This window comes from Rhododendron vialii, chromosome 11a (genome assembly GCF_030253575.1).
Source record: "Rhododendron vialii isolate Sample 1 chromosome 11a, ASM3025357v1".
Lineage (NCBI taxonomy): Eukaryota > Viridiplantae > Streptophyta > Magnoliopsida > Ericales > Ericaceae > Rhododendron > Rhododendron vialii.
The window spans coordinates 21,979,891-21,996,340 of record NC_080567.1 but is presented as its reverse complement, the minus strand read 5'-3'; positions in this window follow the sequence as shown (position 1 = coordinate 21,996,340).

The following is a 16,450-nucleotide window of genomic DNA, read 5'->3' as shown; positions in this document are numbered from 1 at the left end:
GAGTTTTTGTGGCGTTAGTTTTTTTTTGTTTGTTTTTTTTATCCGTTTTTGTGGCGTTAGTTACGATGTATTCTTGCATAGTTAAGCGGAAATGATTCAATAAACACTCCCTAAAATTATGAACTCTAGTGGTCTAATTCATGAACTCTACTAAATCTAGATAACTAGAATTCCCAGGGACCAGAAATCCTGCCCGGAGATGGCCGAAACAGAGCTTCGGAGGGTCCCTGCTGCTTACTGTAACGACCATTCTCAACATACTCTTGGATATCAGTGTACCATGTCTTCATCCTCTGGCTCAACTGCTGCTATCATCAGATAATTGGGCTGATCCCTTTGCTCAATCAATAGTGACCTAAACTTCACCCCAACAGGGATCATAGATGCTAATGTGGCTAGAGAATCTGCAAACGGATTCTGTTCCCTCGGGACGTGCATGAATGTGAATTCGGGAACGGAGCTCACGGAACACTCTCGTTTTTATGATAAGAAAAACAATAAGAAAACAATCGTAACAAACCGAAGGAAACCTCACGAGAAGTCCCCCCATAGCCAGGGGGGATTTAGGGGGGGTTCCTTACTGTAGCTAAGAGTTAGGAGCTCCTCTCTACATGCAATTAGCTCACTGCAGGAAGAAGCAATGACAGCCAAGGAACACCGTATATCTTATTTGGAAACCCTCCCCGATATATATATTTCATTGTTTGCAGGGATCAAACTTGAAGCCAGAATCAAAAGGTGAGCCTTCTAGCAGTTTTTCATAAATGAGTAATACAGTATTGTTTATGAATGAGATAGTGGTTTAGCTGAATTATGAATGCTAGTGGTCCAAGTTATTAGTTAATATGGTGTTGGTTATGAATACTAGCGGTCCTGTTTTGAACTTATTTAGTCAGAATTATGTGGGTTCCAATTTAGTTTATGGCATTTTATGGTCATGGTAGGAACTTGTGGCCCAAAAATTTATGAATTGCATAATATTGTGTTAGTGTTGATATAGGGCATTTCGTTTTAGTGGGTATGATCTCGTTTTAGTGGAATACCGTATGTACTACAACTGTGTCCTCCTTTAAGTATTGTAATGGTTCTTTTTATGGGGCTTTGTAGTGAACCAGGTTGTGAGGGTTTATGGTTAGGCTTCGTTCTTATGAACTAAATTTAAACTTAACTTAAATTTTAGAATTTTGTTATTATTTAAATTTTTTTCGCATTTGTTAGTTTTGTGCCAAATTTTTTTGGGCTATTGATTTGTCTCGACGAGAGGAATCGAAAAAGTAAATTTTTTTTTTTACTTTTACCTAAGTATTTTGATAAACAACCACTTTTAGCTGAAAAAGAGTGCAAATGTGAAAAAAAATTCGAATAAGGACAAAATTCTCAGATTTAAGTTAAGTTCATAAGAACACAGCCTTAATACTTATGTTGGTGAAATGATAAAAGTACCAACCAAATGACTACCGATGGGTACCGACAGCCCTGCAAGGTCCACTACAGGTCCCGCACAGATTATTTGAGCCATTCAATAATTTTTTTTTAAAAACAAGTAGAACCGTGAAAAATCAGCTCAATCCGATCTGTATCTTTGCGGGACCCATAGTGGGTCCCACGGGGCTATCAATATCCCATCGGTATATGATTCATCCGCACCACTAGCAGTCCTCCTTTCTTTTGTTACGGTCTTATGTGTTATTGTGTAGTTACGACAGAGCTACGCTACATTATTTTTTACCGGTTTTGTATGTGCGCGCCCGTCTCCCATCGACTTTTTCTTTTTCTTTTGAGAGAGTACCGCATGTTTGGGCCATCGGACGCTTGGTTACAGTGGCGGCTCCAAGAATTTAAAGTAGGGTGTTCAGCATTTATCTTAACTCTACCAGTTGATCTATTAACCAATGATACATGTATAAATAGTGCGGTAGAAAAACATAACCTCTATTCTAAAAAAATTAACTACCAAGCGAAATGAGAACTTAAAAATAGATACTATTTTTTTAACAAATATTTTTTTTGAAAGTAGTTGTATTGCGCAGTAGACAGTGTTTTGAGAATGGAGGGGGTAAAATTTTACAGTTGTTCTATATGAGTTCATATTTTGTGCCAACATTGAACCATTTTAATCTACTAAAAACCTTTTGAAAGAAATTATAGCAAGTATGTTGGGACTGACCTTCTCGAAATTGTCATTCTTTATGATGACATGATGAGATTTTCTATCGCAGTCTTAAATTCGAAGAATATTATTCAAGTTAACGGGGTTTGCAATGTAGTTGAATTTTTTTTAAAGCTTTGTTTGTAATTCTAAAAGCTAACTAGACAAAAAAAAAAAAAACATAATACTTACACCTATAAATTCTTCATTTTCTCTTTCTTTTTTCAATGTTTTAATAATGATTAGAAGCTTTATTTGAGGTAATGTGTTATGTGTTCAAATTATCTAGATTAATGGGCTATACTTGAGTTGTGATTAAGTGTTCAATTAGTTTTGAGTTGGGTGTTTAATTTTTTTGGGTTAGATGTTCAAGACTATTAGAATTGGGTGTTCAATGATATTTAAGTTGAGTGTTCAAAAAAAAGTTAACACATAATTTTTACATATATTCTAAGCAAAAAAAAATTGTTTGGGTGTTCAATTGACCATGCAATGTCCTACATAGAGCCGCCTCTGCTTGGTTATTAAAAAGACAGATGCCACCCTACAGAATCATCTGTATCTTTGCGGGACCCATAGTGGGTCCCACGGGGCTATCAATACCCCATCGGTATATGATTCATCCGCACCACTAGCAGTCCTCCTTTCTTTTGTTACGGTCTTATGTGTTATTGTGTAGTTACGACAGAGCTACGCTACATTATTTTTTACTGGTTTTGTATGTGCGCGCCCGTCTCCCATCGACTTTTTCTTTTTCTTTTGAGAGAGTACCGCATGTTTGGGCCATCGGACGCTTGGTTATTAAAAAGACAGATGCCGCCCTACATAATCATTTAAAAAAGAATAGTGAAGTATTTTCTATGAGAACTATTCTTGTACTATTTTTTAGTTAAAGCAGCTGCCGTCATAGAAGAGAATTTTTCTTCTTCCCATTCTCTTTGCTGTTGCCAGGTGTCCTAATGTCATTGTTCCATTTAGGTACAGAAATTGGACTTTTTGTCACCCTTCATGCCTAATGATTGGTCAAATATCTGAAAGATTTCCTTTTCCTTTTTTCCTGACAATCATTTGATGTGTTGGTGCACTTTATATGCTTATTTTCTATGGCTATATTATGAGGAAAAGGGTAATGAGGTTCAAAAGAATCATTATTTACTATTCATTATCTATTTATTTTTTAAGCAGCATTATCGTTATAAAAAGAAATAGAAAACAAAACAAACAAGACTATTGATATGTTAAAGCCACAGTTAAATATTATTTGAAATCGATAATGCGTTACGATGAATATAAAAAAAAAAGGGGAAATATTATAGGTAATATGTGATTCTTTTCTATTAATTGGTTAAGATCTAGGAAATGAAATTATCGTTCATCCTTTTCATGTGCTCGAATTCCATACATGCATGGTATATGAGAGCATTGCTTTGCACGAGTTAATGTCTAAAGAATATGATATTAATGTGTTTGGAGTTGTCTGTTGCACATTGAATCCACCAAACATCTATGTGCACAAGCATGAGCCAAGGAGAAGTAATGACGATCCCCCCCTTTGTGATTTTGGCAAAACTCTTCTTAATATATGAGCTCCCAAAAATGGTCCTTTTGTGTTGAGTTTGCAAAATTTGATTCAAACTTTATTCACCACTTCGCTGACCGTGACGAAAATTTACACACGGAGGGAGATCGGGTTAGCGCTTTCAAAACTTAAACAGAGCTAATACGGTAATCAATGATGCAAATTTTCTAAAATAAATATGTTATACTTAGCCGATGTAATTCTTATACTTTCTTCTTCCTGCGTACATAGTATAAGAGGATGCATCATGCATGTTAGAAGCGGCCTTCTTCCTCCATTTGAATTTGTCTGCCTTTTCTTTTTTTTTATTGTAAGTGGAGTTTGGCTCTACTTATTTATTTTATTTTATTTTTTGATTTTGTAAATTTGTATAAGTTTTGCATTATATTTCTTAAAACAATCATTTTTTCGACGAGAGTAATTACAAGAATAAAAAAATATGGACCGAACTTGAAAAAATTTCACAAAAGGGATAAGAATAGTTCGAACAAAATGTCAATATTTTCTTTAGCAGATTTCGAAATTTATGACGTTTCTCTAATATTTATGTTCCTCTCGTCTAGATGTCAAGACTCTAGACAATTAAATACTCCATCAAGAAATTTTTTTATGTAAAAATAACAAGCAAATAAAATACTATAATAATAAAAGTAAGCCAAAAGTTTAGCTGAAGTCCCGGAATATCCGTTTGGAAAGTGCAATGTTCCTTCGCTAAAGTCAATACTCGACTTTCAAGTAGGTGTCATGCCCCGTTTCAGTTAAGGTCTTAATACTTATTTTTTCGTTTTGCGAGACAAATAACAATATATTATATTTAATTCAAAAAATAATTATTTATTTATGTTAGTGGAATACACCCGATAATTATTTTAATTATTACTTTGATTATTTCAAGAAAGATAAAATGTTCGAGTAAGGCCATCCACAGTGGTATAACTAAAAGACAATTGTTGTTAAAGTTAACAATATTTGTGTAAAAAATGGCTCACAATGGTATAATCAAACTTAGCAACATACTTAGAAATAATCAAATTTTGGGCTTTGGATAACCAAAACTAGCAACCTTTTTCAATAATCAAAATTTGTGAACCCCACACTGCATAAGTTAACTAGTTCCAAAATTTATATATACACGTATTTCAACTTCAATTTTATTCTTCTCTTCTTCACTTGCTCTATATCTTCTTCACTTCAACCACAAACTATTTCTCTTTCTTTTCCTCCAAAAGTAAAGCTCATATTCTCGATCATCTATAATTTAACTCATCGTTGCTGGATTAAGGTATTTTACTCTTTTTTTACGTTTCTATTTTAGGGTGCATTCTTATGAATTCAACTTAAATCTGAAAATTGTCTTTATTTGAATTTTTTCCGCATTTTTTAGTTTTGCGTCAAACTTTTATAGGTTACTGATTCGTCTCAACGAGAGGAATCGGGAAAAGTGTTTTTTTTTTTTTTACTTTTACCCAAGTATTTTGATAAATAATCACTTTTTAGCAAAAAAAAATTGATTTTTTCAACTAAAAAGTGGTTATTCATTTTTTTGTTCCTCCCCTATGGTTGAGTAAACAAAGAACCTTGCAAAAAAAAAAAAAGAAGAGAGGAAGAACCTTGCATTCTTTTCCAAATTTAACACATCTGATTTTTTTTTTTTGAAAGATTAAGAGAGTGGTGGATTTGTGATATAGGCTATAGGAATATGAAGAAAAAAAAAATTGGTGTTATTTTGATAGATAACTCTAGGAAGAACACCATATATTCGATATATTTTTGCCCAAAAAAAGCGTAATGGAGGGAAGTGAATGGTGGGAAACAAAAGGGGAGAGAGAGATTGTGTGAAATTGTAGTAGACCCCTTATTTTGGTTATGGACTAGAAGTGACCATTGTGAACCTCAACATTGTTAAGCTTAGCAATCTCTTAAGTGAATAATCAAAAGCTGATGTGTCAACATTTGGTTATCCATTTTTGATTATACCACTGTGGATGGCCTAACACGCTTTCTAATATTTCAATTTGAAGAAATACCAGTTAGTATGTGCAAAGTTGTCTTGATTGGATTCATATTAGGTACTCCGATCTTATGAATCAAGAAACGTAAGATACGTTTATAAAACTAGTTATAGCCAATATCAAATACTAATAGTTATCACACATCAGAAGATACATACCGTATCCAAAGGCGGCTGCAAGAATTTGGATCAGCGGTGCTAAAAATGTGAGAAAATAAGTTTTTGAGTACAAAGCTCTATATATAATAAGGATATTTAAGTGACTCTTCTACTTTGGCTACGGATGAATTTATTCAATGCCGATAAATTAAAAATAAAATAAATTATATATGAAAAAGAATATAAAATTTAACTGTATTTTTTGAATTCAAGAGGTTCTTTGATCTCAACACATGGCAGAGCTGCCCTTGATCAAATCGTAAGAGTTGTTTAAACATAAGATCGTTGAGAGATACCGGTCAATTTTACCTCTAAGCATATGCGATCGTTGAAAACATATCGTATATTGTAGGATTTTAACAACACTGAATGTACGTTCAACCATGACCGTAAGAAGAAGAAAAGGAAAAAAATACTAATATTACGAATAATAGTACTGAAGGAACCTACTACGTATTACCTACCACGTGTATATATTAATAATAGTCCACAAATAGTTGACAAAACTTAAAAAGAAATATACACCTCTTGTTTAATGATATCAACGTAGCCTAAGTGAAGTTTTTGATAAATTCACATCAAACTTTTTTTTAATGTAAATTCATCTTGATGAGAAAAATCTAAAAGCAAACAAGAAAAAAAAATAAAAAAAGCCTCCGTTTTTGGTCGATTTCTGAACGTTTTTCATACTTGCATGTTTATTCCTCTAATCAAAACAAACACTTTAATACCAAATATTTTGACAAAAACTAAGAAAATACCTTCATGAAATAATGAAATGTACCCTGCAAAATAAAGTTAATCCAAACCGTATCTCAATGGAAGTGAGGTTGAAAGTGTAAAACATAAGTTGGATAATGGTTTTTATAATCTGTGATGCGCACAGGGTGTTCTAAACCAGCTTGTATGGATCTCGGACTAATCCCTGATGCATCTCCCATAGACGTTTCATACGTCTACGCGTGGTGGTGAGATGATCTTGGGGGTTGCTTGAGGAGAATCGATCCTGAGATCTTAATTAGGAGGGGAGCAAACCCCTAAGTTCCAGATAGAACCATCTGGCCAACTCCTAAGATGAAGTTGGATAACGTTGCAAGATATGGTGAAGGAATTGGAGATAAAAATTATTTACCTTTGTTATATTAAATTTTTTTTACTGGCTGTGTAAAACCCCATTTTTTCACCACCACCTTTTTCAGTCTTACAGTGCATTTATTGTTGATCTGAACCATTCATCTTATAGACCCTACATAATGGTGTATCCATTCAAAAAATAAGGCCACATCAATTGACTTCATATTTGGAAAGGAGAGAAAAGTAAGGAAAATGGGTCGGGTTTGGATATGAATTGACCCATATTTGACCCGAACCGTTTTAACCCACCTACTATTGACCCGTATTCGATCCCCCCATATTCAATTCACGACCCTTTTCAACCCATCCAAACCCGCCAAACCCGCTCATTTGCCATCTCTAATAAAATCTATTGAAAATGATTTTTTTTATATAGCTATACTCAACCAATTCTCGTTCAATAGTGGGAACCCAATCAAAATTAGAATAAAGCCCCATACGAAGTGACCCCAAAAGAATTTATATATAGTATCCAATACTTACGTTTATCACTAATGTCCAATTCCAATTAATATGTGTAGTCATATTAGATTTAGATGATATCACCCTACACGTACACCATACAAAATTGGCATCAATCGATTGTAAAACATCAATAAACTCGATCGATGTTGCGACATCATTGATTTTCATTTTACATCGAGACCTTCTGATTACTTCTTACTTTCTTTCTGCAAATAAAAAGTTAAATACTACGATCAATCGAACATGTCACAAGATATAGTGAACAAATTCGACATAACATCTATTGAAATTGACTCTTTTCATATAAACCCGAAGTAAAACCTATACTAAATTAGCAGTTTTTCATTTAAATAAACAAAAAGAAAAAAAACAAAATACAGCATGTAAAAATTTGATGAAGGGCATCACTTAATCATTGATAATTCAACTTGGAAAGAAGAGACAAAATTCATTTTAATTAATTAAGAACTTTGATTTCTACCACAAATTAGAAATACCAATGTACCTACCTAAAGATTCTTGGATTCTCACCCCAACTAATTATTAAAGCCACACAAAAAAAAAAAAAGAAATAGAAAAACGTTACATCTAATGAACCCCGGCAAGAAAGTATTTCGAATCTTCTCTTTAAGAAATTCGTAGATTCCTCCGTCCGCTTCAAGATAAGTTACATCAATTTACATGTGGGGTCAATTTGCCTTCTTTTTCATAATTTTAGTTTGTTTTCATAACATAAGTGTTCGGGCTAATTTATGCGCATCTCATCTAATCTTGAGTGACCAATCTCACAATCCACTTGTAGGGATTCCAATTAATTGAAGTTGCTCTGTATGGACTGGACCTCAAAGGAATTGATAACGCTTCAGAGGTTTCGAATCCGAGTCTCAAGACTTAACGACTAGACCAACCTTTTGGGGTTTTTTATTTCATATTTTAGGGGTTTAGACCATCCATTACAAAGGTAGTTTGTATTTTTTTTGAAATAAATTAAACACTTAACTAAGTGAAATGGGACCAATGTTTAATGATTTTGGCATAATTGTAAGTATATTTTTAGAATTTCCATAATGGATGCTCTTAAGAAATCATAAGTTAATTAGTCAATAAATGGAAATGGTATATAAGTGATTCCGGTCAACTACTGTGTAATTCGAGGTTAACTTTTTGAGTTACGTGATTAAGCTAATGGTTAAGGAGAGCTGGAGCGGGTCATTACAGTATATTGCTTGTTGCACACAATATATTATGATTGAGATCTAAGAGCAACTCCAATGGGGGTTGTTATAGCCATTTTCTAGCCCCAAATGTGAAATCTGGTTTCCAATGGAGGATGGAAAAGGAGTTGAAAAAATAGCTTTGATGTATATGGGGATGGATGTATCTTTCCATCCCTTGACAGCTTAACATAGCAACTAATTTACCAGAAAAATGGACAGCCGCAACTAATAGGAAATAGTTGCTCTCTCTCTCTGCCGCAACTAGTGGGAAATAGTTGCTCTCTCTCTCTCTCTCTCTCTCTCTCTCTCTCTCTCTCTCTCTCTCTCTCTCTCTCTCTCTCTCTCTCTCTCTCTCTCTCCCTAAAGAAGCCGTTGCCCTGCATTTCCTCCTTCCCCTCCCCCCAGGGTTTTACGCCCCAATGGGTGATGGGAAGAGAGAGATTTATCCTCCTCGCGGGGTTTTTCCATCTCTTGACCTTAGATCTTAGAGGTTTTTTCTCCTTCCCCCTTCACCCCCATCCTCCTCCTCCCTAAACCACCATTCGCCGCCCCTCCTCTACCTCTTTCGCCGTGTAGTCCGATGGCTTTTAGAGGTAGTGCCTTGCAGATCGTAGTCGTTAGAGGCGTCCTCCCATGCCAGAGTGTGAGATCTACGTTAGTGGATGAAGTCTGCTCCGGTATGGCGGACTCTGTCCGATTCCATTACAGGTTTTTCTCTTTTCCTGTGTGGGATTTCTGCCCTTTTGTGGGACTTCTATCACCCATGAATGAGTGTTTTTGGGTATTTTCTGCAGTGTTCCAACTATTTGGAGCGATGGGTAATTGGAGTTGGGTGTAGTCTTTGGACTGAGTCCCCTCCTGTTTGATTTTTTGATCCCTTATTTAAGGATGAAATTTCTCTTGATGTACTGTTTCTTGAATCTATGTTATCATCTGTTATCGTTGGGAAAAAAAACTAATGAAAAATAGCTTTGAAAATTAATGCATAGGATTGCTTTATTAATAGTAGTATTATTTTTCCTAAAAACAATCTTTTTAAAAACCGCAAAGCTATAGGGACCGACTGGTCCCCTACCAAAATTGTACCGACGGTCATGCCGGATTGTCTCGGGTCATCGGACGGCCGATCCGAGCTGTCCAAAAATTCTTAAAAAAAAAAAAACAAGGGGGCCTTCACAAGAATCAATGGCATCCGATGTGTGTTAAGTGCTTGATCCAAACACCCTATATACATATATACACGAAACATAGGGGGTTTGGATCAAGCACCCTACACATATCGGATGCCGTTGATTCCCACGATGGCTCCCTCATTTATTTTTTTTAGAATTTTGAACGATCCAGATCGACCGTCAGTACGATTTCAGCAGGAGACCGCTCGGTCGTGTTGCAGGACTCTTTTAAAAAATCAAAACTTATACAGTAAGATTCCTTTATGAATAGAGGCTGTTTACACTAGTACTTTCGCCAGTGCAATTTCGAGAGCGATGGCCGGTTCGTGCCGCATATGGAACACGTGTTTACTGTTTAGTGATAAGGTATATTGGGATTTGGTCCCCTAAAACGTGTGGTGAATAGCGGCATCTGTCTGTGGTGGCGGACACATAATTTGTGTCTAACAGAAGAGACTCAAATCATGTGAATTTTCATATGAATAGGAAAAAAATATAGTTTATGAGTATATATTGCTACTCGCGAGATCCAAAAAGATACTTCATCCGTCCCAAAATGTTTGTTCAGTCCGCAAAATGGGGTGTTAAAAATAATACAATTTTTACAAGAAAAAATCAAAAGTTTTTTAACAACTTACTAGATATCAATGAGTATTTTTAATTTGTGAAAAAAGTTTGAATTTTTTCTTGAAAAAATTGCATTATTTTTATCACTCCGTTTTGCGGACCGAACAATCATTTTGGGACGGAGGGAGTATGATATTAGTATGTGTATGTGCACAGCCGCCGTTCAATTTTATACATGCAATCTTAAAAAAGGTACATGACATTGGCACTCTAAAAATTGACGCAGACACTCTAAAATCAGTGTAATTCTAAAGTCATTTTTCTTTGTTTTTTGGTTTTCATCAATTTTTAGAGCGCTAATATCATTTTTCTTAAAAAATTATTGATGATTTCAAATTCTAAGGATTTTTCCCCAACCCATATAAAAATTATTTTTTTTTTTTAGTCAAAGGACTTGCAAGGGCTAATTCCACATGACTTTTCCTAAGTAACCTAAAAATTAGTATAATACGTGAGATAATTTGGAATTGTGAAGGGCCCGGATCCCCCCCTTGGAGATCAGCACGTGACGGTGCGGCAACCACCGAATAATTTTTCGCCTGTCCGAGGACCGAGATACACGGTTGGTCAAAACAGTAGTACAACAGGGGATAACGTGGACACAGTCGTATCAGATAACCGTCCTCGTGAACTCTGTTCCACTGTGGGTGTGGGATACCGTACGTAAACAGTGTTGGCTTGTACTTTCACTCTTTCCAGAGTTTGATTACTGATGACGTGGGTTTAATCACGGCCGCAAACCCCACTGCCATGGAAACAGGGGCTGCTGTGCTCATCTCTGCAGCATGCAGCTGTGTCACCTCCACCGTCCAATAGTGTATTGTGGGACACCTAAACTGTTCGAGCCTCTTGGCCAAAAAAAAAAAAAAAATCTATTCGAGCCGTTCAAGTTTTTTAAATTTAGGCTGTGTTTTTGTAAACTTATTTCGATATTTTTTTATTTTTCGTAACTTTTCGTTTAGCTTTTTATCGCAATTTTTGGGGGTTAATCGTTCGTCTTTACAAGATGAATTGAAAAAGTATAAAAATATGGACCGATGTTAAAAAAATTCAAATAAGATGGCACTTTAGACAAATAAGATAATTATTTGATACTTTTTTCGCCTTTACATTAAAAATTCTTGTAAAAAATTAGTTCAATCGAATACCGTTAAGAGATTGATCAATTGATTTAATTTTTGGGCTTTGCAAAGATGAAGAACCAAAAATTGAATGAATTCCTTCCTGATATTCGATTGAACTGATTTGTTTTTACAAACCCCTTAAAAAATCAAGACAAATTGGACAGCTCGACCCATTATTTGGACCCAATACGAAAAACCCACAATCGATGAACATTTGGTGTACTCGTAGTTCTTTTGTTAAGCTCCACCCCATGTCATGGAAGATTATCTAGCTGGTAATGGAGTTCACTATCACTAACAATGCATTTAACATCTTCATGTGAGGTCCTCTAGATTAATTTTTACTTTGTGGAAAACGAGTCGGAGCCCCAATTGGCAACTCTTTTTTTACCTCGATCCGTGATAATGTAGTGCAATTGTTTAATTAATTAGACGAGGGCATGGTCAACATTGTATACCTCGGTGGAGGGTCAGCAGGGAAAGAGCCACATAATGATGTCATCTGGCAATCGTATTGACTCTTTTTTTTCGTGTGCCACATATGGAGACTTGAACGAAGAAATATTTCATCTTGAAAATAAATATTCTATTAGCACCACATAAGGATTCTAACTTCAAAAATTATAAGTGTTCTATATATACCTATAGATAAGTGTATAATTAAAGTTAAACTAGTCCAATCCTTAGTTGAGTCGCAATACGTGTCTTAGAAAATGTAGGTCAAGAGTTGGAGTCTCATTAAACGCATAATTTCTTTGTGTACATGTATAGGAAATGATTTTAAAAAAAAGAAGGGTTGGGTGACGGTAGAATTTGTAGATAATGATCTCAATAACTAAAAAGCCTCCAAGGATTATAGTTGAGTTTGGTAATAAGATAAAGGGAAAGTTTACAATACACACCCCTTAAAATGATGTATTATATGCACCTATTTTATGATTCATTCATAACATTTTAACGTGTTTCGTAACTTTTGTTCTAGAATTCATAACTTTTCAGCAGTACGATTCGTAACATTTTCATTAAGATTCATAACATTTTGGTATATCTTGTAAACTTTATACGATTCATAACTTTTTGATAATACGATTCGTAACATTTTCTCTATAATTCATAACATTTTGAAAGTGCATATGATACACACCCAAATAAGGGGGGGCGAAATTGCAATTTTAATGTGGTGCTTAAGATAATTGTTGATATTAATTGTGGGGGTCAAATTTGTCAAAAAGACCCAATGAGAATACACTAATTTTTCCCAATGAAAAATAAATAAATAAATCATCTATTCAGAAAAGGGTTGGAACTGATCTATCATGCATGGGTACTATACAGACACAGGAGTTTCCTACTTTTGTAATAGTAAGTAGTTTGTTTTTGTTTTTTGGTTCTTAAAAAAGATTTCTATAAGTAGAGGCACAAACTTGAATTTCTTCCCCCCACCACTAAGAATATTATTGATTGTTTTTCAGAACATGGTATGAATAATTATTTGATTTGATGGAAGGATCACCATCTAGCTGTATTCTCACTTTCATCATCATTCTCTTTTTTCCTATCTTCTAATAAAAGGACAAAAGGACAACTTTATTTTGCATGCACATATGCAAATTGTAGGATAGTAGAAGTTATATATATAATATAATGTTAGTCGAGCCTACAGATCAGTGGCGGAGTCAGAATTTTATTATCGGAAGAGCCTGTTTAACAGACATATATTTTTTATTGGAACGTATAATTATTATATCATAAGATTTTTGGTTTTTGGTTCATTACATTTATACATTGAATTGATTCTTTAAGCTATTTCAACTGTCACGGGATTATTTTTTATTTATGAAAGAAAGTGAGAAATGAGAATGTAAAATAGCCAGTTTTTTATCCAATCAAAGCAAAATTATTAAAATTATAAATAATTATACACGAATAATTATCAATAATATTTAGGAAAATGATTTTAGCACTCCAATTTTTGATGATGGGACTCCAAAATTTGCCTTTTAGTGTGTTTGCTATATATTTTTTACACCAAAAGACAAATTTTAGAATGTCATCATCAAAAATTGAAGTGCCAAAATTATTTGCCTAATATTTAAAATCAAATATACATAAAATAAACATTTAAAACTAAAATGCTCGGGGAGCCGGACCGGGCCCCCGGCCCCTACATAAGACTTCATATATCGAGTTTAATGTGTTTACGCGTGACAAATTGATCAACTGTTGATACTGTTGATATTCTTCACATTTTTTCAATCCAAATCACGCATGGGATTACAATAGGAAAAGTCATCAAATGCGTCTTGTCTTCTTTTCAATATAGTATAAACCGATTTCAACAGTATCTCATATAATGCAAACCACGTAAATTTCTTCGGTCGTAAGATTCTAAGACTATGTTCGTTTTGAGATTTTTAAAAAATGAAAAAAAAATTATTGAAGACAGTGCATAAAGAGAAAATCGCAAATCCAAATCTCAAAACAAACATGATATTAACTTCCGATTAAAGTGTCTTTCATTAGTTTCAGCCTTGTGACGTGAGTTTTGCAAATTCCTATCATCATCTTCTGCCTCTATGACCAGAGAATCTATATATCAATCATTAAATCTGATCGTGTGTCATTTTTTAGTTTGACTGGCACGCATATTTATTTATTATTTTTTCACACCTCACCCTGGCAAACCAAGGCGCACAGAAACGTGGCGCGACTTTTGTCACAATGTTAAGTAATTACCAGAACAAGGCTTAACTGCTTACCTTAATAGTATTTTGAATAACTAAAACCGCAACAAAGACTAAAAAGTCCTGTAGTAATGTAACAAGAATAATCTACGGCTTGATTACTTTTCTTGCTTCCACTTCAACGCCGCTTGCGGGCCGTTGGCGCGCGCTCTCTCTCTCTCTCGAGAAATTCTTCGGTGCCGAGCGGGCACGGACAGCTGGTGCCGAACACGCATCTCGGCCGTCCAAACGTGTTTTGGACGGTCCAGATCTGTTTGGGCTTGAGGGGGTGTTTTGATAATTTTACACTTAAAAATTACCCAAACAGATCTAGACCGTCCAAAACACGTTTGGACGGCCGAGATGCGTGTTCGGCACCAGCTGTTCCGTGCCCGCTCGACACTGAAGAATTTCTCCTCTCTCTCTCTCTCTCTCTGTGTTGCATCAAACCTCACAATACCACCCAAGAAAAATATTTCCAAGAATCCGAAACACCCAAATGTATTACACTAACAATCATTTTTCCATACGAAGTATATTTTGACTAATTAATAATAAACAGGGAAAAATTAAATATATTGACAAAATACTATGCCCCGATAGAGATGTTAAATGTAAGCCTTCAAAAATTAGTCAAAATGTGCATACAAAGCATGGCCGTATTTTCCTTTTGAGCGGTAAGCGTGACAATTGTTGTGGTTTTTTTTTTTCCTCGGTTTTTGTCTAGCTCCTTTGAACTTCCAATTTTTAGGTAAGTTCCACTAAGATTTTTGGATTTTTTTCTTGTTTTGTCCTTATTCAAATTTTTTTCACATTTGTTAGTTTTGCGCCTAATTTTTGTAAATTATTGAATAAAAATAAAACAAGAAAAGCCCCTAAAAAACACTTAGCTCTGTTTTGGAAAAGACTTTTGCAGTACATTTTTTTTTAATAACTGCACTCTAAAACTTGCAATTGAATATTTGGTACTGTGCAATTTTAACTACTATTAAAAAAAATAGTTACAGCGTATTTGTAAAAATAATTATTCTACAACCACAAATACTTATACAACCTCCACTCACATTTATATTTGGGCCCATGCACACAGACACACTACATCTTTAGTGTGTATGAGACCCACTAAAAGATGTGAGTGTGTATCTAAAGTGTTTGTGTGAATGTGTGCGGTTATATACTCCTTTCGTCCTAATTTTTAATCCCTTTTGGGAGCTCATGTCACTTTTTAATTGATTATATCTTACAATCTATAATTTTTCAGATGATTTTGAAAACATCGTTTAAAAGAATTCATTGAGATCTACTACATCAAACAAGATTTATACTGCATATAAATAATATTATTAATTAAAAGGGCGGTTGATTTTGTCACTCCCGTATTTGTTAACAACACACCCTCTCTTTTTTTTATTAGGTGAATTTACTAAAACATCCTTTTACTTTATGATGCCAGTTTTCTCTCACTTTCTAAATTACTCATTTTTTCAAATAAAGTACGAGGGTATTTTAGTAAATTTATCTAACAAAATAAAAAAAAAGTAACAAAATCAATGGCCATTAAAAGTTCTGATAATTAATTTTTCATCTGATTGGTAAAAGACGAGAGAAATAAAAGAATGAAAAATGATGGAGTAATTATTGTCGTAAGAAAGTGACGGTCACACATGGCCGGCTTTCTTAACTGTCGATTCAAAGGAATAAAACAATGGTCACGCTTTCTCTGCCACGTTGCTTCTAATTCCTCAACCACCTGTCACGCTCCAACTGAGCCGGCGGCGTCCTCTCTCGCCTCTATCCTACACCATCCCACACCGCAAAACAAAATCTGTAGAGAGAGAAAAACTACCCACTAGAAGAGAGAGAAAAAAGTGTTGGGTGTTCTGGTTTTTCCAAAAAATATTTTTTCAAAAAGAAAGTAATTTTAAGCTAAAAAATTAGTATGTATTTACGTATATAATTTTTTTACCAATATAGATCTTATTTGATAGAGATCTCATTGAGATCTTTTATACGGTGCAAAAAAATCAAAACATTATTTTTTATTTTCATTATATTTAAGTTTGAAAATTGAAAAAAAAAAAGAACTTTTA